This window comes from Phasianus colchicus, chromosome 6 (assembly GCF_987193195.1).
Source record: "Phasianus colchicus chromosome 6, bPhaCol1.hap1.1, whole genome shotgun sequence".
In the NCBI taxonomy this organism is placed as follows: Eukaryota; Metazoa; Chordata; class Aves; order Galliformes; family Phasianidae; genus Phasianus; species Phasianus colchicus.
Genome location: NC_143441.1, coordinates 2,342,077 through 2,363,586, shown reverse-complemented (window position 1 = coordinate 2,363,586; position 21,510 = coordinate 2,342,077). Strand labels below are relative to the sequence as shown.

At 40.8% G+C, this 21,510-nt stretch overlaps 1 long non-coding RNA gene across 1 annotated transcript; it reads right to left on the bottom strand.

Annotated features, from left to right (window-relative positions):
- Positions 1-7,684: 7,684 nt before the first annotated feature.
- On the bottom strand, positions 7,685-20,142 carry LOC149917355 (uncharacterized). The gene is made up of 3 exons (XR_016467419.1): positions 20,057-20,142; positions 9,010-9,163; positions 7,685-7,772 (listed from the first exon to the last, which is right to left on the bottom strand). It is a non-coding gene; the product is annotated as an uncharacterized LOC149917355 (long non-coding RNA).
- Positions 20,143-21,510: the final 1,368 nt, after the last annotated feature.

Sequence of the window (21,510 nt, the reverse complement as noted above, 5' to 3'; positions counted from 1 at the left end):
GTTGGTTGACTAGGAAAGTGAAGTACTCAGGAAATGGAATAAACCATTTTAAGACAAAAACTGAAGTTGGAGTGTTTGCATAAAGTAGCAATCAGGCAACAATGAGAAAAAAGATATGTATTAGTGACAAGAAGTTGTTAGAAATAGGTGTATATGTAGTTTTTGAAGGAAGACCTTTATTTAGAGATGCAGACTTTAGGAAAGAATAGGAAATATAATGTTTTTGGAAATGCTCATGAGAGAGAGAGTGACTTTTAGGCAATTAAAATAAAATAGGGAGAGGAGAAAGAAGCTTACAGCTCAGAGGGAAGATGGACTACAGAGCAGCAGAGAGAATATGGGTGTTCCAACAGAGGCAAGATAGTACAAGGAACAGAATGTGAGGAGCAAAGCCTGAACTATAAAAGAAAGGTATGAATTCAGAGGAAAAAGAGTTTTCTGGATAGAGAGAAGGATACACTCCACTCAGGAGCACTTTATTCTCCTCCATTGTCCACCTGATACTTGCTTTGCCTTTTATTTTTATTTTATCCATTTGTCCCTCCATCATCCACCCTCACTCATCAGGAAGTAGTTCAGAAGTTCCCTCAGCTCTTCCTATCATTGTGAAGCAGAATTCACCAAGCGTTGGATTGTTCACCCACTAATAGGGAACGTGAGCTGGGGTTAGAACGCTGTGAGACAGGTTAGTTTTACCCTACTGATGATGTGTTGTTGCACTAGAACTTAGCAGATATTTTAGGCAGAGTATTAGTTGCAGGACTGACTTCTGATAAATCACAGATGAAGAACTCTGCTTTTCTGTTGATCATGCTGATTTGCCTATGGTTTACTTTCTTGGAAAAATCTCCTTCTGTCTCTTTATTTGAGAAAGGTTTTTCTCTTCCAAACAACATTGGACTTATTTATTTGTTTGTTTGTTTGTTTGTTAATTGCTCTTTACAATTTGCAAACAGCTGGAAATAAATCCTTCTTTGCTGTGGGAAGAACAGGTCACTTAGCAATGCAATAAAAAGAGGCTATTCATGTGCAAAGATCAGTAAATCCAAACACAATCATTGTAGCAAGTGAGAGGAAATGATGTATCCATGAAAGAAGGCACAAAGTCTGATTACTGAGTGAGAGCTACTTCCACTAAAAACTACTACATTTTGATATAAAAGCCTGTGCAATTATATTAATCAAGAACTGACCCAAACTAAAAGGACCTATGGTGACATCAAAAGAGTTAAAAAAAGAAAGACGTTAGTATTGGAGAAGGGATTTTGAGAGAGTTTATAACGTTAGTGTGATGAAGATTCAGAGATGGAGAAGCTGATGATCCCAGAGGATAAAAACAATAGTATTTGTAGCCAGTTTTCAGATTAGACTGCTACCAATCTTGAACATATGGATTAGAATTACTGAGATCAGTAGGTAAGAGATATGGCATATGAGGTATTCTGGAAAGATGTGCTGGTAATTATTCAGCAGCAGCTGGTATTGAAACCCTCAAAAATGTTGTTATACAAATAAGTCAGAATGTGTCTGAAACAGGTGCTGGAAATTTCTAAATCTCTCCTTTTTTCTTTCTTTTCTTTCTTTTTTTTTTTTTTTTTTTTAAAAAAAGTATTGACAAGAATAGGACATGGCTTCAGATGTTCAGGGTTTTACAGATACCAACTACTGTTATAGCAGAGCAAAATGGGGCCTTGAAAGAGGATGTGAAAAATTCAACGCATTAATCAAGAAACAGAGGAAGGTGAAAACCAAAAACTTGAGCAGAAGGTCACAGAGTTGAAAGCTGATGAGCACTGTCGCATCTGATGCCCTGATAGAAAAAGCCAAGAAATGCTGTGACATATCAAAGAAGCAGATAGGTAGTTTGATAGCTACTTGAATGAATGTGGAAGATGGAAAGCTCACAGAGGATACTACAAGAGAGAAGTGGTAGGATATAAAGGCATTCACCTCGGAAATGGATGTTTGTCAAGAGATCCTTCCCTAGGTAGCAAGCCAGAATTCCCACTGTTATTCCCCTTCTTCCTCTAGCAAAATCAGAGACGGAGGAAAAGTCTTATGTAGAAGAGGAAAAGTACTGGGACTGGCACAAGGCAACAGAGCGTGTCTTTGAGTGTTTCAGAAAGCATAGAAAGCAACAGAGTTCCTAACTTGATTAGAGGGATAGATTACGGATAATCCTGACTTTAAATTAAGCTATCAATAGCCTCTCTTGTATCCATTAACATGAGAATGAATTTGTAGCACATCACAGTGCACATCTGCATATACCATGTGATAATAGCAGCTCCTGAAAAATGCTGGTGAAAACTGTAAGAGTGTTCTCCTCAGAGATGCTGGAGAATAACACTGGGATGCTGCTGTGCAAAGCATAGAGTGAGGGTCTGTGGGAAGGCAGTGTGTGCAGTTCTGCCTGATGTCTCTCCAGAACCAGTGACAACACGTATTATTAACATCTTGGTCATGTGTTATCTTAGGATGTTCCTAGTGGTTCAAATATAAAAAAATAATTTTAAAAAAAGTGTGAAGTTTCTCAGAGGATACAGGAAAAATGTAATTTGTCATCAAAGAAATGAATAACCCAGAAGTCACTCTGCATATAGAGAGGAAAAAAAGGAAGCTCATGTATTAATTACTTATTAAGCAATTCATTATTTTAATTCTTGGTAACGAGTTCAGTAATTATTGATTTATTAAGACAGTTTTGGAAAGTACAAAAAGTTTATTGGGAATTGAAAAATGGGATTTTTAAAAATTAGAAATCAGACAAGACGTTTCACCTGATTAAATCTTGATTTCCACAGGGACAAGCAGTCTTTGTAAGCAAGAATTTTTTGCAAGGTGAATTAGTTCCAGTAATTCCAGTCTGTTTCCTATTAAGAAGAAAATCAGGTAACAGATGGAAAAATACTTGCATGCAAATACATTTAATGTTAAATGAAAGGAAATAAAGTGGTCTCCACACACTGACCCTTAATAAAAAATAAATAGTTATCAATTTGCCACAAACTGCAGGCTTAGTTAGGCCCAGAATAGGTGCTCATAAGTCAAATAAAATAGGAAATGAAATTTGTGAATTAAATGTAGTGTAGATTTTTACAAAATGTCCAGCTTTGTCAGCCACAGACAAGCAGGAAAGTTAGGACTGTTAAGTACCTCCTAGGGTTTCAGCATAATGTAGTAGATTATGCAATTTGCACCTATTAGCATAGATACTTTACTCTAGTTGACAAAAGTGTGAGTATCAATGCAGATTGTGCTTGGAAGCAGATGACATCAGCTGTTGTATCACATTCTCAAGGCTCAGTGGATGAGTGCAGAGGTAATCACATTCCCTAGCAACCCCAACTCCTGAAGCTCTTAAGTCCATCCAACAGTAGAGACAGAAATGTGTTGTCTATTTCTGCTCCAAGCATGATGAAAAAGCACCCTCCCTCCTTGATGCCCTGCAGCAATGATAAGTTAATCTGGAAGTCTTCTTCAGGATGACAGATGTTGACTGAATATAGCAGTGGGAACTGGTAATGGAATAATTTGCAAGTAATTGGGAGCATCAGAACATGTTTAATAATGTGCAGTTTTGCAGATCACGCATTATGAGAAAATATTACAAACTTTAAGTTGCCATGACAGCTTTGTTACAAAAACTGTGTGTAATTTTATATGGAAATGGTGACAGAAGCAATGCCTGATTTTTAAGTAACCAGTAGATGAGCTAGTATTGAGGCAGAGAAGAAATTCACAGCATTCAAGCAGGGAAAACATTACCATGTGGGCAGAAATGTGAACTTAGGGATGTTGGCCCTGTGGACAATCGAGACTGGTGGGAGGAGAAGCAGAGAATGAGGGCTCAGGAGCAGAGGATATTGATGGACATAAATAGTTCTCAGGACCAAAAAAAAAAGAAAACTTAAAAGCTGTTCAGAATGTGAGTAAATAGGTGTCCTGTTAACAAGTATAAAAATATCAGCTAGAGCATTATGTGCCAGGCCAGTACATGAAAAGCAGATTTCTGTGTATTATACAGCACCCTACTTAGTTCTGAGGTTGCAAGTAGGATGTAGAGAAACCTAGAGTGGAAGGTATTTGGATTCATATATCACAAGGCGGGGGAACAGGGAAAATAATGAATTTGGACTGTTAGGAGAGGGAGGAAAAGGAGAACTTGGGGATCCACTGTGCTTGGGTCCACTCTCATTCTAAAGGATGGGACCCCTCACCATATGGTAGTGTTGGATAGCCTGCATGTTTGCATGAACCATGGAGATGGCTGTGTCACATAGGTGTTTGTCCTCTGTAGAAACAGGTAGGAATGCACAATGAGTTTAGGAAGTCCTAGATGCCTTATGTTTACAGGGAGATGGTGTCTGGAGATGCTGCTTTGAGATGCTGAGAGTGCATTGCTGGCAAGTGATTTCTCTGGGATGAAGTGCCCCTGGACTGCATATTGCAGTCAAGGCAGCTGCTGGGGGGAAAGATGAAACCTGGGCTGCAGGGGCTGAAGAAGGCATGTACTGGTTAACCTCTGGGGTAGTCAGAGTCCAGTGTGTGCCACAACCTACTGACACTGTTGGAAGTTTTATTTAGCAATCAAGCAAGTAGCACAAGCAGAAGACACCTGACCACAAGTCACAGACATTGAGCTTTTACTATTAATGCTCTGAAAGATGCAAATCAGCATAACTGAGTCCTAATTCCTCTCTAGTCAGGCATGATGAACTAATGAACAGACAGCTAAAAGAGTTGATAGTTTACATGTCCAAAGATACATAGAATTGCTAGGAAATTCTGCTTGGTTGGAGTTACTCCATGCATAATCAGAGTATCCCTTGTGTGCAGGAATTCAGTGAGCTTTTTCTAATGAAGTGACTTTATAATAGTGCTGATCATTCTCATGCCCAAAGCTAAAGACTTAGAAGTACACTTGAAGAAATGCACAGGAAACACAGATTTCAAATCTCTGGAAAGGATTTAGAAATTCCAAAATATTGAGATATTCTTATGAGGTCTTGTTGGCCCCAGGTAACCCTGCAGGCTTGGGGAAGAATGGCTGGAAAGCTGCCTGATGGAAAGGGACCTTGGTGTACTGATGGACAGTGGGCTGAATGTGAGCCAGCAGTGTGCCCAGGTGACCAAGAAGGCCAATGGCATCCTGGCTTGGATCAGGAATGGTGTGGTGAGCAGGACCAGGGAAGTCATCCTGCCCTGTACTCGGCACTGGTGAGGCCTCACCTCCAGTGCTGTGCTCAGCTTTGGGACAGAAAGGACATGGAGGTGCTGGAGCAGGTCCAGAGAAGGGCAACGAGGCTTGTGAAGGGCTTGGAGAACATGGCCTATAAGGAGATGTTTAGTCCGGGAAAGAGGAGGCTGAGGAGACCTTAATGCTCTCTTCAAATATCTGAAAGGTGATTGCAGCAAGAGTGGGGCTGGTTTCTTCTCACTGGTGACAGGTGACAGGGCAAGGGAAATGGCCTCAAGCTGTGGCAGGGTAAGTTTAGGTTGGACATTAGGAAAAACTTCTTTACAGAAAGGGTTGATAAGCACTGGAATAGGCTCCCCAGCGAGGTGGTTGAGTCACCGTCCCGGGATGTGTTTAATAACCATTTGGATGTGGTGATCAGGGAGGGTTGTTAGAGTTAGGGTGGTATGGTTAGATTGTGGTTGGACTTGATGATCTTGAAGGTCTTTTCCAACCTGAGAAATTCTGTGGTTCTATATTAACACAGAAAGGGCTAGGGAGTTCCAGGGGCATTGATCCCAGAGGGAAGTGAATGAATGATACTGCACTCCTGCTGTAAACTTGTGTGTAGCAGACCTCTCAGACTTGTGTCTGAATCCTTCTTTGTTTTTGGCTCAAAGTTTGCTTTCTGAGACATTTCTTGCGATAAGACTCTGACTTATCTAGGAGATGAGAGGTGAGTGTTGCCCTGTGGCAATCAACATCACTTTGTGGACAATTTCACATTTGAAAGCATTTCTTTGGAGCTGTCTGCCTTCAGAAGAGAGTGTTCAGGAGTGTTTACTAGCAGAAGATCCAGCCTGTGACCAAATAACTCCAGCTTGCTATGGGAAAACTGGGGAATTATACCATCATGTCCTGTGAAAAAAAGGATGCAGGTGAGCACCTCTCTGCTCCCTTTTATCTGCTGGCAAGGCCCGGAAGATGGGAACAAAGGAGTTTCTGATATCTCAAAGCCAGAAGCTGCTGGCTCCACCATTTAGGACTTATAAATAAGTTTGTACTACCATTGAAAAGTCGTTGTTGTCACCCGAACAACAAAGTCTGACAACCCACCACTACTGAAGATCAATAACTGAACTACAAACCACGCTGGATCCATGGTGGTGACTATCTCCCTCCTGCTTCCTACAAAGACTCCTTGCTTTTATTTCCTATCTTCTCTATTGCCCATCTCCCCTTCCCCATCTCCCTAAACAACTAGTATTTGTAATAAACTGGTTGGGCTAACATTTGACCCGTTGTCTCTTAATCTCACAGTCGGGTATACATACATTAAAAGAACCTCCTCTCCCTCCTATAAATTGGAGAGAGACAACTAGTAGGTTACTTCACATAATCAGTTAAAATGTTACCCATAACTCATCTATGTAGTGAACTTTATTCCAAATGCTGTTTCTTCCTGCATCTGAAATAGGAATCTGTAGCCTTGCCAAGGAGTTGTTTACTTTCTAAGGCCAAGTTCATCCAAGTTTATCCCCTGGTTACCATTAGCAGTTTCATCTTCAGAGATCAGTGTGTCAGTATCAGCTTATTATCACTCACCACTCTCCTATCCTTTATCTGTGATGTCTACATCTAACTTTGCAAAATCTTAGTCCATTAAGGGAGTTCTACAGAAAACCTAACTGGAAGAATGTTTGGATATTGAAAGGGAACCCTTTCCCAGGTAAGAATGGAGAGAAATTTCCCTAGAGAAGCTTTATCAGGCTTGAATCTCATTCATGCTGTCTTACCATGTTCCATGGGAGAGCAAGCCTCAAGATAATCGTTTTGCATCTCTGGGACAAGAAGGAGCTGCCTGGCCTTTCCTCAGTGTTTCATCCAATAAATGAAAAAAAACCCAACATGAGCCAATTAGTACAAATTCCGACCAGGACTCAGTAAGGTCCAACTGTGTACTAGCAGCTGCCAGTGCAGGAACGTAGACCAGTGTAACAAGGCAGTGTGTGTCTCTCAGCCTTGTGAGATGGGTTTATCTGTTCTTGATTTCTGAGAAAGAAATGAAGAGCAGACTGAAATTTATAGATGGTGTTATTTGTATGAAGACTCTCTGGAGCACTGGAGTGACTTAACAGATGGAGGCAGGGCAGAGATTCACTCTGTGATGCTTATTTATTAATCCAGCTTATCCTGAGATGGAGGGAAAATACAGTGTTGTGGGAAACCTTTCCCCCTTCCCTGGAATGGAAAAAGAATGACATCTGGTCCTCTTCTGTTCAGCTGTGCTGGGGCTGAATATTTTCCCCAGACAAACATTTCTGAATCCTGTGATATTCTGGTTGCTTAGAATTAGCTCTGGTAGCCCATTTCTTTTTCCCACAGAAAACAGTTTGCATGGTTTTTGATGCACATTGCTGCCCTGTTTCTGTTCTGTGTGTTTATCCAGAAAATATTTAAAAACGTAAGAGAGTCAAAACTTACCAGGGGCAGCTCTTGCTTGATGGGTGCAGTAGCAGGCTGTTGTTAACTCTGTTGTCTGTAAGAGCTTTGAAACGGTGGGAAGAAGGTTGATTTCTTACTACCCATTTTCCTGACAGGCAGAAAAAAAAAAAAAAAAAAGCAGCATTGATGGAGGAGTCACTATGAGCTCTCCTTTCCACTCATCAGTCTACATTAAAAATATGAAAATATCCTCATGTCCTCTTTGATTCTTCTCCCCAGACAAACATCCCTCCTTCTGACTGATATTCTGCATCAGTGAAAGTTAAAATAAACCAGAGGGGCAAAGGCCCAGAGTCAGGGGAAAGTAGAAGAGTAAAGGATAATGAAAAAAAGACTCTACAGAAAGTTTGCATTTATGGGAAAGACGCAATGACTGACAAAACAGGCGGGCGGGAGGGTGGGAGGGAGCAGGATATTTTGTTCCTTTTGTGGGCTAATTTACTAGCTTAATACCTCTGTAGGAAGTTCCAGGAAAACGATCTGTCAGGAGCGTAACTAGCAGTTCCCATAGAGCACAAATCCTGGACTAAGGAGAGTGCCAGTGGCTTGATTTCTCTTTGCAGACATAAGATAAGATTAGTATACCAGCTCCTACAATTACTGGACTGTGGAATTGTGTTGTTTTAACATTTGATGTTAAGAGAGCTGGCAGGGCTTGGGGGACACAGAAGTACCCTTTAGTTATATTTTCTTCCATTGCTTTGTGCATGAGATGATGGGACAGCATGGCCTTGGATCTGATCTTAAGCCTGCAAGAATACAGATCCCAGTGCATAAACCCACTAACAAACTGATTTGCAGATGGCGGATCATTCTTGTTGAGTTGGTATGTAGCAAAACAAAGACCCAGATGGCCTTTGTCCACCTCTCTGCTATTTATAATTGAGAATAATGGAAATCTTTCCATTAGCGCTAACAGCTCAGTAGCCAGTTCTGGTCAGTTCATTGTTTCAGCTAGACATGTCATACTTTTACACAGAGAACAGACTCTATCTTGGATTGGTGCTGAGTTCAGACACACTGCTTTTGCCTGATATGGATTATTATCTTCCACTTTTTCCTCAGCAGAAGGGAAGCAGGGGGGGAATCACAGAAACTACACAATGCAAGGAAACCAGCAGCTTTTCCTCCTTGCCATATGTATGGTTTTAAATGGTGCACTTTTTCCTTTCAAAGTGCTCATTAGCTGAGTATCAGAATTAGGGAGAAAACTTTTTTGAAAAACAACTAATGTGCAAAGTGCTTAAGTATTTCTTCACTGTCATTTATATCAATGGTATATTTCAAAGTATGGCAAACTGCTTTGAAATCAGCAGTGGTCTCACCTATGTCTCTTCCTTTGTCTCTCTTGTCTCCTTTTCTCTGCTGTGTGTTGCCACTTAATGATCATGTTATAGAGGAGAAGCAACATGTTTGGAAGAGAAGATCCCTTTGCTTTCTCAGCTTGGCTTGTCACACATGCAGGTCAGTGTCTGGTCTCTGGGAGGAAGGAAAACAGGAAGGATATTACTGAGACTTCCCAGCAAACAGCAAAATCAGTCTTTAAGCTTGTTGGCATATGGCAGTGTGGGAAATGTCTAAGCAAAGAATACCAACTCTTTTTATTAGCTTTGTGTGTACAGTCTATGGCAAACTCTTGACTGTAGAACAGACCAGTTGAATTTTCATATTGCTGGTCACTTGTTTTCTAGGAGTTGTTTTTGAAGAGTGCTGAATCGGCTTTGCTTGTGTAGAATCACTTGTGTAGAATTACTGAAATGAGCAAGTCTTCTAAATCCCACCAATGACAGCTTCTTGGCTCTGAGTGTAGCCAGCACACTCCAGGGAGAGTCACACTTGTGTAGCTTGCTTCTAGCATGTGGGTTACGTTGTGTGCTTCTCCAAAACCGTGAAAGGGGAGTTGGAGGTCACAAAACAGTGGTAGTGGCTTTGCAGGATCTAGAAATGGATTTAATGTAGGATAGCAAAATCAGCCTAACAATCATAGAATCATAGAATCATAGAATCATAGAACCCCCTGCTATGTGCAGGGTCGCCAACCAGCAGACCAGGCTGCCCAGAGCCACATCCAGCCCGGCCTTGAATGCCTCCAGGGATGGGGCATCCACAACCACTCTGGGCAACCTGTTCCAGACATAGGACCATTGATCACAACACAAAGTAAGTCCTTATTAGTTCAAGCCTTGCACACACATGTAGGCCTATTCCTCTGTGTCCCACTGTTTCAGAGCAGCAGCCTGGATGTTAGGAAATCACATACATGGTCCACAGTCCTCTCAGGAGGTGCCAAGCAGAGTAGGGCTGATCTCAGAGGACTTCACTCTGCATTGTTCTGTGAGTCAGACAAAGACCAAAACGTAATCTATCAGCTGAATAAGGAATTATTTACACAATTTCACGCTCTCAGATCTTACTCTCAGTTATTCAGAGCTCTGCTAGTGAATGGTGTAACTCAAAGAAGGGAAAGATGTATGAGGCAAATCATGAATGATGCAGGCAAAAAGAAAACTCTGTTGTGATCATCTTTGATAAATATGTGTTGGGGCCTGGCCCTGCAGCAAGCATGGTCCCTCTTGGTTGCACCATGCTCCAGGCAGAAGCTGGTCCACCATTCAGAAGAACCACCAGCTAGTCCAGGGCAGGCCATGAAGACAAAAGCCATGGCTAAGGGATGTAGTGAGAAAAAGCCAACAGTGCACTAATCCTTCTTATTCCTTCCATGCCATGCAGTATTTCATTAAAAGTTATTTGACCTAGATTAAGGTGCAATTATATGATGACTGTGCAGCATCCCCAAACCTAAAAATACTGATGACAAACAGCATCCGTACATAAATAAGTGGCTTTCCAAAGAGGAACAACACCTTTCCTATGCCTATATAACACAACACAGATTTTGTCTGAAAGCCTGGCATTCCATCATGCTTGGCAGCCTGCAGTTCTTTTGGAGTAATTTTCCCCTCCTTTCTGGGATATGAATAAAAATGACATTTCTTGCTTCAGGGCATTTGAACAAACTCCATACAGATTCAGCACATAAATTCATTGTAAATGGTATGTCACTGTCATCCTCCAATTCATCCTCCAGCTCCTTGGCTCTGCTCCCACCACCCTTGGGCAGCAGTTCCTCTAGGGACAGGGATGCAGCAACAGCTATCATCACCACCACCCCCAGGGACCAGTAGTGTTCCCTGATGGACCCCAAGCTGAGAAGGAAAAATAGAGATGTTTGTGGGAAAGGCAAGCTGGGCAGAGAAGTGTTTCACAGCTAAGAAGATACTACACTGCTCCCCAAGATCGTTCCTTTATCAAAGAGAGATGGTAGGCGTACATGTCATTAGTGTGAGGATTCACTGCATGCCACTGAAAGTGGATGTAGATGTAGGAAGTAGCGTAGCTCTTGACTTTTCAGAGTGAAGGAGGCAGCAAACAACAAAGATGACCTGGGCCAAGCTTAAGGTAAATGTGCACACTTTTACATCATCAAAACAAAAAGCAAAACTGAAACAGTCTTCTCATTATGGTGACACATTCAAAAGAATTTAGAGCTAATGATAATTACACAGAAATTGGATCTGAATATGCTGGACACAAGGAACATTCAGGAAAAAAATGCTGATCTGTATTTAGTACAATCACATACTGACAAACTCATTTCTGAATTCTTCAAATCTAGGTCTGTGGGATGTGCATTGCAAAAGCCTGGCAAAAAGCATGTATCTAGTTAAATTATAAAAACAGAGCTATATTTCACTGTGGAAGGACTGCACTGACTGCAGGTACTCCAAAGACTCATGGCAGTAAAGGGAGCTGCAGATGTAATAAAGTCAGTGTAAATCCTAAATTTATTTAACTGCAAAAATTTTAGTCTGTGGAGAGCTTAAGAAACTATATTCTCTTTCTATGTCTTGGTAGTAAGTATTGGAGCTGGAGCTGAAAACATTTCTAAGAATGAATGTACAAGAAGCACTGTTTCAGTGTGAGAAATTATGGTAAAGCACAGTGAGTGTGTTTGCTGTATATCTAAGAAGAATGGGTCGATAACTTCCAGGACAGAAATTTGCTGCCTGGTGTTTAATAGCATTGGAGTAAAGAAAAAGAAAAAAGATAGTGGGATGTTTAGGAAACTGAGAAGAAGGTCTGTATTCTCTCTCACTTCAGAAAAATATAAAGTGGGTGTCGATAGAAAAGGAAAATGAGATTTCTGAAGCATGATGTTATTGAAGGGAAGAAAAAGCAATTGTACTGAATGGTGGTTATTGGGAATGATTTCTGTCCAGAATGGATGTGCATTACAAACTAATCTGTCCTGTAAAATTAGCTGAAGTGGTGCCAGTTAAGAGTTGCTGGAGCAGCTGCATTTGGGTGAAGGTCTGCAGTACAGCTTGTATGACAGGAGGTATTAAAACTGGCCTCATGCAAGATGGCAAAACTCTTTGTATAAGCTCTGAGATGGGCATTGTGCAAAAGTGATAGGGAATCCATTAGTTCCAGACTACTCCAACAAAGAGTTGCATGTACAGTGCTGGAAGATTTGATTTACTGAAGGTTGTCTCAGCAAAGGACTCAAGGTGAAAATGGCAAATAGAAGAAAAAAGAGCTTCATGGTCTGTAGTTCCCTCAGTTTTCTACATAGAGTAGATAATGAAGTGAATACATGACAGAAAAGGAGGAGAGAGGCAGTAGGCAGGAATGGCAGTGCAGATACTGAGTTGGGTGACATGTTTAATAGTGGAGGAAAGGAGAGATAAGAAAGGTAGTTTAATAACTGCACGCAAATAAAGTCAAAGTTCAGACACAGAATACGTGCTCTGACATTAATGAAAAATATTTATAAGGTTTCATAAGCTGCAAGAGGGAACCAACAGGTGATACTGAAAAGTAATGGGTGGAGGCTACCTTTTACTTCAGTGCAGAACTGGATGAAGGTGATGATTCCTGGAAGTATCAACCTCCATAAAGAAGCAGTAGCAAGTGACAGAGAGCAGATTATCGTCTGACCAGGTACCACACAGTTGTTCTTTAAGGCAAGGCTGTGGGGTTTTGCAGACAGGAATGGTTTATTTTGAGAGAGGACCATCAGCAAATGCTGGATTAAGCCCAGGATTACCCATTCTGCCTTTGCGCTTCGATAACAGTCCTTCTGCCTGATGAATGACTTGCAGAGATATGTCATGGTCTGGATTTGTGAGCATGATCTGGGTTAAAAAAAAAAAAAAAATAGCTGAGAGGGAAAAGGTGGTTATTTTTAACCCAGATCAGTTCATTATTCATGCTTAGCAGGGCAACCTTATAGAGTCAGCAAGGCATCAGTGGGAGGGCTGCATGTTGCTGAGCAGGGCATGGTTTTAGCCACCTGAAGTCAGGGCTGTGGGACTGAGTTTTAGCCCCTGCTGTGAGCTCAGCTACTGGAAATGTGGCAGGTCTTGCTCTGCTCAGAGCTTTATTTTTGCATGTGTTGGAAGCCATCGGTCTGGATTTGAACAGATGAAGATTAACTATTAAAGGCTGCTACTTTTCCAGGAAGAATATCCCTATTCTATTTTTTATTTTTAAGATTCTTAAGTGGGTAAAAGTGCCCATCTCTGCAGGGAAGAGAAAACAATGTGTATGCTACCACTGAGGCAGTACCTAAGGCATGATGAGGTGCAGCATGGCCAAGGCTGACCATACAGCTGGGGAACAGGCTTCAGAGCAGGGCCTGAAGTACATAAAATACTTTATCCTCTTCTTTTCTTGTTGCCTTTTATCTTGGGAGATTACTGAACTGAGTGCTTGTCTTTTCATAATGAGGTCGGAATACATTGGAAATATCTTCAGGCATCAGTTAATAAACCACAGAATAAAGGGAGAAGAGCTGGCTAAATGCAATCCGTAGTGGTCCTTGCCATCAGATCTGCAGAAAACAGCAGTCTGCTTCTGTGCTGGCAGGGAAGAAGAGTTTGGGGCAGAGGGTACACTCACACCAGTTTTGACAGCTCAGACCACACCTGGTGCAATTAAACCAAATTGCCTGGCTCTATTATCTACTGCCCTCTTGGAAAGCAAGTATCTAATCTGCTGACAGGCTACAGCTGCTAATGAGACTGAGCTATGCAGTGGCATGGCTAGTTTACCTTCTGCTGTGTGTAGGAGAGTGGAATTATAGATGGTGGGCCACGTAAAAATCCTACCACCTTTTGTAAGAGAAAGCCATTAAGTAGTGGCTGATGGCAAGTGGTTATGCAGTTACCACTAATCAACACAGCTGGATGTTGGAACAATGCAAATGTTATTCATTTTCTGTCTTTTTTATCACAGAATTTCAGAATGGCTGAGGCTGGCTTTTGGTCCATCTGGTCCAACCCCTGCTCAAGCAGGGGCACCCAGAGCAAGTTGAGCAGTCCCAGTTCTCATCTTATTACTATTTCAGACAGAACTTGTTGCGCTGCTATCAGTAGCGTTGTCCAGCACTTCCCTTTGTGAAAAGCTGTTTTCAACTGCTTGTAAAAATTCCTAAACATTTGGGCTGTAGTTTTCCACACCAGATACCTGGCTCAACATAAGTAGTTTTGGAAAATTTTCATGCGTTCTGGTTCTAAGGCTTTTTTTTGAGGCATTACTTAAAGAATATGCATTATTTTGTCCATGGTAAAGTTCTAATGCATTTCTAATAGTTTGAAGTAAGAACATAGCACTTGCTGTCCCCATGGTGATCCACCAAGATTTGGCAATACTGTAAACATCCAGAAAAAGTCCTCAGTACAGGACCCCTTGGTAGAGGAGAGACATGGACTGGTTGGATTGTATCTAGGACACAAAAATGATCCAAGGGATGGAAAGCCTCCCCTATGAGGATAGGCTGAGTGAGCTGGGGCTGTTCAGCCTGGGAAAGAGAAGGCTCTGGGGAGACCTGATACTGGCCTTTCGGTATCTCAAGTGGGGCTATAAGAAAGAAGGGGACAGATTCTTTAGGAGAACCTGTTGTGATAGGACAAGGAGAAATTGTTTCAAACTAAAACAGGGGAGATTTAAATTGGATATAAGAAAAAAAATATGATAAGGATAGTGAAGTACTGGAACAGGTTGCCTGGAGATGTGGTGGATGGCCCATCCCTGGAGACATTCAAGGTCAGGCAGAACAAGGCTTGGAGCAACCTGATCTTTCTGTAGATGTCCCTGTTCACTGCAGGGGAGTGATTTGGATTACATGACCTTTAAGGGTCTCTCCCAACTCAAAAGATTCTATGAAAAATATCAGAAAATTCTTCACAGAGCACCATGCCTCAGCTTCAAACCCTAGCAGAAATGAATGTCATGCTCCAGGAATAACTGAGCAAATAATTATGTGCTGTTTGTTTGCTGAGTCTGTGGTTATCTTGTCAGAATGAAGCTTGCAAGTTTCTGTATTTCTACATACGTTTGTGCGTTGAAAGTGAAGCTACTTTGTCTCAGCTCTTAAAGTAGCAAGAATGTACTTTCTTTGAATAAGGTCTGCAGGATTTGTCCCTCAAAACTCAAAGTTTGAGCCAATACGAGTTTGTAATTCAAACCTCTGTCCTTAGTCCACAGTTACATTGATTTTTGATGGACCTAGGAGATGAATTTAAAAATGAGGAGTGCCTTTCCTTCCTTCAGGGAAAGACTGCAATTAGTCAAAGGTGATTGTCTCGATAGAACATCACACACCCAGCTATTTGTCTAGTCTTGTGACTTTAGCAATGAAGTTAAAATCTCATGTATTCATCTGTTCGGATGGAGGAACATAGAAACAGTGATAGCCTATTTATTTTAATGGTTGCTGAACTTCTATTAAGAGGTATTATGCATGGTATTTGATTTTTCTGCCTTTACATCTTTGTATCTCCATGGTTACCGTTTGATTAAACTTTGATCAAAGAGAAGACAAATTGTGCAGTTAGTTGTTTAACCCCGTGTGGAAAGGATTCCTAGGGTAAGAAAATCAATCCTAATTCATACAGGGACAAAATCTAAAATCCTTTGTCAAGTAAAGTACGCACTTAATTAAAAAATATATGTTTGTATAACATGGAAGACGTAGGTTTTCTTCTCTTCTTTTTTCCTGGTATAAACCTGCCATTCCTTATTTTTCATCTGTTGACTAAAATTGTCTGCTCAAGAAAGAAAGAACTTAATAGTTAAAAAAAACCTTTATATTCAATGTTAGTGACATTGGCCAAACAATACTTGATTAGAAAAATCAATGCCACTTTCCTTCTATTCTTTGAAAATGTTTGCGTCATCGCGGGCTGAATGTTGAAGATGGATAAGATAAATTAGTAACATCCTGTTATCCTGACCAACTTCGCCTATTTGCTGGGAGAGAACGGATTGACAGAGAACGATAGAGAACATGGGCAATCTGGAGCTCATCATGTACCCACGTATATAAGAACTTAAACATTAGCAACACATTCTTCCTTGATGTGTGAAGAGCCAGCCCAGGTTTAGGGAGTACTTTCCGCTGGGGCTTGTTTGGGCAGCGGTGCTTATGCCTGGTATTGCCAAGCCCATAGTCAGGAGGATCCAGCTGAGGAAGTTGCCCTATTATGAGACTTGCTTAGGTGTTTGTCTATTACTTTTGAATCAAACCTTGTGGTGCAACACAGCTGGCTCTTCTCAGAAGTGGGATGAAGGTTCAGGATCAGGCCAGCCTGATCCCGTGTACATAGGACCAAGGAGTGTTCAAGGCATTGCAGTGTAGTTTAACCAGTCAACATAGTTTGAGACAGGCTATAAGTCTCAGTGAAGGAGTATTCAAAGAGAACCTGTGACATTCATCGCAGCGCTTGTACTGGGAAGAGTGGAGTAAACAGCAAAAGTAAGGAGTGTAGGACCCCACCACAGGGAATGCTGGAAGCATTAGGCTGCAAAGGTGGAAGGGAGGGATTCTCATCTGGTTTTGTAGTGCTTGAAGTGGTTGGAAAAAATGTTATATTTTGTATAAACCAGGAAACTGGCCATCAGAAAAGGTAGAGAGAAGCAACTCAGGTAAATACTAATACTGTAACAAAATGAATCACAGTCAGGAGAACTGTTTGAAGTATAAAATAATCCAGGGATAGGCATCACAGACACTTAGGGGAAAGTCCTTCAAATAATGTGGAAAACAGGACAAGGAGACAGAAAACAGAGTTCTGGTTAGGTTGAGGCAGCTAAACAAGCTTGATAGCAACCTGGCTAGTAAATGAGCCTTTGAAGCTGTGAGATGTGCAGGAGTTTTGTGTTCTCACGCATAGATAAATCTGATAGTACTAAGAGACACAAATTAACTATGAAATCATCTTAAATGGGAAAAAGCAGCTAGGGGATTCTTTCCATGAAGAAGGTAATTACACTAGAACTGTAGACTTGGGTCATGTAAGCAAGAAGATACAACAGTCAAGAAGTTCATCTGGATTTCATTATAATGGAAAAAATGTATGAGATAGGAACATGTTTGAGAGACACATAATTCGTGGTAAGGTATGACAGCTCCTTCCCTACTCACACAAATCGGGGAATAAATGCCTTATTCATTTCTACATAACTGAGGTTAATTAATCACCTGGTCTGACAATGGTCAGAGACAAAAACATCTTGAAAGTATCTCAGATTGAAACATCTCATTAATCTCAGATTAATTATAATTTGCCATGAATTTAAATACAGATCAAAGAAAGTTGTTCAGGTATGTTAAACAGATAGGAATGTGTGATGCTGTCTATTTGGACAGAGGACTCTGCTTTTTTCTTCCTTGCGTCCCTGCCTTGTTTGACTTTGGAGTATCTCTCATGGCTATGGAGTATCACCAGTGTTGATGGACAAGGATATTAACCAGGATATAACTCACGCCATGACCCAAAAAAACTTCCAGCACTTTGAAACCATTACTTTTCACACCACATGGGAAACAGCATCCAGTTGTCCACATACCTAACTCCTCTCCTCATACAATCAAGATAAAGGGCAGTAGGAAGAACACCACAATAGACTTTGAAACAGGAAAACTGTGCCAAGGGGCAGTTTAGGCTAACTCCAGGATACAAGCTAAAGTGAGTGAAACTTCATAATGCTATGCTAAAGGACAGAAATGTCTCATCTCAGTTCTGTCAATTAAGCATCAACAGAAATAAGCAGATCTCTGAATTGAAAGCTGTTTAGAAATGGCCACAGTACTGTGTTCTTCTTTTAAGCCCTAAATATAGAGCATATGCCATTATGGTTGATGTGCAGGATCCTGGATTGGCTGAACCTTTAAGGTCTATCTTTTCTTTTCTCCCTTAAGCTGACAGACAAAATTGCTGAAGCAACAAAAACGCTGCTCAGTCAGATGAGCGGCAGACAGATGCCTGGATCATCTGTGTAGAAAATAACCATTTCTGGTTAGCAGGACCTGAAAAAGAAAAAATGAGTTTAATTTAGGGACTTCTTTGGCTGATGCCACCACTTTTGAAAGGTTCAGAAATGCAAAGTGCTTTATTGAATCTCTGAACTTTTCATCATCTGTCATGGCGATCAGCTTGGGTCATTACTAAGTGATGTTGTCTACTTCGCTAGCAAACAAGAAATAGGCATAAAGTGAAATGATTGGAAAAGTCAGCATTAAAAATGTCTTATGTGTATGTCTTAGTTGTGCTCCTCCTTGTGCAACACTGCTGGATAAATGTGAGAAAAAATAAATGACAAATGAGAAGCAGACAGTAAATAACTGTCAAACAGGAAGCTGAAAAGAAAAGTAATGAGAACTCTTAGCACTTATCTACTATAGTGGTTTGAAGGATTTACATTTATGATGCTTGTATCTGGGACCATACATACACATTTAAAATGCACTTACAAGGGGCTACTCTTGGTTTCCTGGAAAACAGCCGCCTCCTGCTCGATTACTCCTCCACCTTTTTCTACCTATCAAGAGAAAGCTTCTGCAAGTTCTCCTGCTTCTCCCTGCTGTCTCCTAGTTATTTGGCACTTCCCATGGTTCTCACTTCCAGCAGTGAGAAAGGATTTCGGTTCTACCTGTAAGATTCAAGCTCAGCCCCTGAAAGTGGACTAAGCCTGGTCCCTAAGGGGATATTAGCAACAGCTCCACAGAAGCGCTGGAAATCTTTCTACCTATCCTAGCACATGCTAGAGCTGGGAATAGAAATATTTACAAATTGTAGGGGGAAAAAAAAGTAACAATGCTCTTCTGAAAAAGAAATTAGAGAAATGAAAGTTGTTACTGTAAAAGCTGCTTATCACACAATCAGTAAAAAGGGAATTTCCACCATCAGAAATAAATGCAAAACTGTTCAAACTGGGCAAACTCCCCAAATATTCTCAGAAGATAGATATATACAGACCTCTGATCTTATCAGGAGAGCTTTACCAATATGGCAAAAAGATTGTGACAGTTTATGAAAAAGGGGAACCCAGAATTTTCCAGACTTCAAAAAAACCTCTTGAGACTGTTCTCATTTTAACCTGCTCATATTTCAGCCTCCTGGGAGAGGATAAAAAGAAAAAGGAAAAAAGGGGTTAGCAGAGTTCAGAAAGTCTTGACACATATTATTTGGGAAAGAAAAACATTTTTGCTTCCTGCTACTATAACCAATAATGCATAACAGCAGATGAGATCTGGAGTCAGCATAATAACAAATTTCTCCACCCAAAAGCAGTGGACAGAGTATGAGGAACCCTAGAAAGCTATGAGAACAAGGTTACACGCAGCTGCAGTGTTACTGCAGCACATCAGGTAATGCTAATAGGGGAGCATGTTGCTCTGTGAACTGTGGCCAGTTAGTCTTCACCTTGGTTGAATGATAAGCAGGCAAACTGTAAAGAAGTTAAAAGAACATTTAATTTGAAAGTTAATTCAGATTTGAGTATGGTCTCCACAGAGCACCAAGGAGTTCAGAAAGTGTTTGGACAACTCTCTCAGACGTAAGGCTTGATTTTTGGGTTGTCCTGTGTGACACCAAGAGTTGGACTTGATTATCCTTATGGGTTCCTTTCAGTTTGAGATATTCTATGATTCTAACTTTCCTAACATGCAAACATGGAGTAATGAGCTTGCACAGGTTGTTTGTTTTCTTTTTTAAATTGCTAATTTCTCTTCAGTTTTCAACAGAAATGGATTAGTGGCAAGATTAATTTTTTGATAAACTTACGGTGAAATTTACATCCAGAGATAGTCACAGTCCTTGGTAATTCTCTGTCAGGTCAAACAAAAGTACAATTCAAGCCATTTTAGGCAGTAAAGCATGAGAAGCTGGGTGTATAATCAAAGAATATTAAGATAGCATATAATCAAGGAATGTTGTATAATCAAATAATATTAAGACATTACAATAATGAAATAAACAAGAGAGTTAGGCAAAGCAAGACAAAGAGAATAAAGAGGATGCTTACCCATATCATGGGCTTACTCAGGAAACTCCAGTGGAGTGGATCTCCAGAAGAGAGATCCTTCCCCACTGGTAGTCAGCTCTTAAGTGGGTCTAGGAGAGGTGCAGCCAGGCTCCACCCCTTCCTGCAGCACAGGTGAATTGCTTTCACCTGTGCTCCCATGGCTGACTCCTTGCTTGCCTCAGGTGGTCAATCAGAGGTTCAGGCCATGACCCAGAAGTTCCCATACAGCTGGGAAAACAGATTTTGGGCTAAAACTAGAGTAACCTGAAGCTACTTGAGGTTGAGGATAAGTGTGTTTGAGCATGAAATATGAGGAAGGCATGGCCTTGAGAAGGTGTGAAAAGTGTCTTGGATGTGGTACTGCTGGAGAGCTAATCAGTTGTGAATCAGACCACTCTGCAGGCAGCAATTTCCTCTTATGCTCAGGAAACAGTTTTTGTGTACAGCAGTATAGTGAGACAGGACTATATTAAGAATTCATCTGCTTGGTTTTGCATAGAAATTTTATCCTTCAGGGAAGATACATGTGAGATCTTTTAAACTAACCATGTTCAGGTGAAAAGAGGAATCAGTGTTTTTTTCTGTGTATCTAGATAATAAAGCTGTATCTTTTTGATGACTTTGTTCACTAGTTATAGGTGAAAATTTTAAAAGTGCAGTGAATACTGTATATGGATGCTGAGACAAAGAGGGACTTTCACTGGGGTGCACTTGTGGGGTTTCTACAACTTCTTCCTGAAGAATTTGTGTCTCTTGAGAAGGTGGAGCTATTGCAGAAAATGAATGAATTACAGAGGCTCACCAGAGCACCAAGCATCTTTTTAGTTCCTTCACTGCACACAGAATAATTATAGAAGGATGAAAGGATGAAGTACAGAGGCACCAGGTCAAACACTGTCACCATCTCCTCCTTTTTTCCTAATGACCTGTCATTTGAACTCAGCATTAACTACCCACTTCCTTTAAATAGCTTTTTATCCTAACCCACCCTCCTAATTCTCAAAGCTGCTTGGACTTATTTTTGTTGCCTGCCTGTAACAGAAGGCTTTAATGCTTCATTTATTGTAACTGAGTAAGCTCTGTGTACTCTGCTTACATTGCTTCAAGCAACCAGGCAAAGGTTATCAGGCCTCAAAGTGCTAGCTTGGCTTCTTGAGCTAGAGGCAAAATAAACTCCATGAGTTTTGGGAGTAGGAGGTGAAGGAGGAAACGTAAGTAAGAAATGAGCTAAAGGGGAGAGCTCATATCTTGTATCAGTAAACACAGATGGGAAGAATTCTGTTTCATTTAGCTGTAGACTTAGAATAATTTTTTTATATTCTTCTTCCTTGGAATTAAATGACAGCATACAAAGCAATCATGTCATTAATTCAGACCAGTAGAACACATCCCTGCATTATATAATTTTTTCATTACAGTGAAGGATCAGTTTAAAACTTCATTAAAATCTAACC